Source organism: Mandrillus leucophaeus, unplaced genomic scaffold (assembly GCF_000951045.1).
Source record: "Mandrillus leucophaeus isolate KB7577 unplaced genomic scaffold, Mleu.le_1.0 Scaffold1568, whole genome shotgun sequence".
Taxonomy (NCBI): Eukaryota; Metazoa; Chordata; class Mammalia; order Primates; family Cercopithecidae; genus Mandrillus; species Mandrillus leucophaeus.
In genome coordinates this window covers 9,057-10,078 of record NW_012101552.1, presented here as the reverse complement: position 1 = coordinate 10,078, position 1,022 = coordinate 9,057, and the positions used below count along the sequence as shown (strand labels likewise).

Genomic DNA, 1,022 nt, shown 5'->3' with positions numbered 1-1,022 from the left:
AATCAAATTTCACTATTGCAAGCATAATTGATATAAACTACTTTAGGAGCAAACCCAGCTGAATCAGGATGAGTTTCCAACTTAAGCAGGAGGAGCAATTAGCAGCCCACTAGCCTTGAGCATTCAGAGTGACCCATGCAGCAGTCACTGTGTCTACAGAGGCCAGCGTCATTCATCTGCTCCTTGATTAAGAGACTGTCAATGATAGGCCAGGCACGGTGGCTCCTGCCTGTAATCCCAGCACATTGGCAGGCCGAAGCAGGTGGATCACCTGAGGTCAGGAGTTTGAGACCAGCCTGGCCAACATGCTAAATCTCTGACTCTACTAAAAATAGAAAAATTAGCCAGGCATGGTGGCGGGCACCTATAGTCACAGCTATCTGGGAGGCTGAAACACAAGAATCACTTGAACCCTGGAGGCGGAGGTGGCGGTGAGCCAAGATCACACCTCTGCACTCCAGCCTGGGTGATAGAGTGAGTCTCCATCAAAAAACAAAACAAACAAACAAGAAACAACTGTCAATGATAGAATGATGGCAGATATTTCACATATTTTTTTCTTTTTTTCAGACAGACTCTTGCTCTGTCACCCAGGCTGGAGTGCAGTGGCATGATCATAGCTCACTGCAGCCTCCAGCTCCTGGGCTCTAGCCATCCACTGCCTCAGCCTCCCACAGTGCTGGGATTACAGGAACCCACCACTGTGCTCAGCCATAGTAAAGTTTTTTTGAGACAGTGTCACATTCTGTCACCCTGGCTGGAGTACAGTGGCTGACGAAACATGGCTCACTGCGGCCTCAAACTCCTAGCCTCCCACCTCAGCCTCCCTACCAGCTGAGACCACAGATGCATGCCACCACACCCGGTTAACTTTTTCTTTAGAGATGGGGGTCGCACTATGTTGCCCAGGCTGGTCTTGAACTCCAAGGCTCAAGTGATCCTCCTGCCTCAGCCTCCCAAAGTGCTGGGATTACAGGCATGAGCCACTCAACCCAGACTCACAATTTATATACTTGGCTTTG

General features: G+C 49.6%; 1 protein-coding gene across 1 annotated transcript in view; it reads left to right on the top strand.

Annotated features, from left to right (window-relative positions):
• The window catches only part of LOC105536198 (mannan-binding lectin serine protease 1-like), a gene marked incomplete at its 3' end in the record, with an annotated part of 20,745 nt that overhangs the window by 12,343 nt on the left and 7,380 nt on the right, over positions 1-1,022 (top strand). The window lies entirely within an intron of this gene.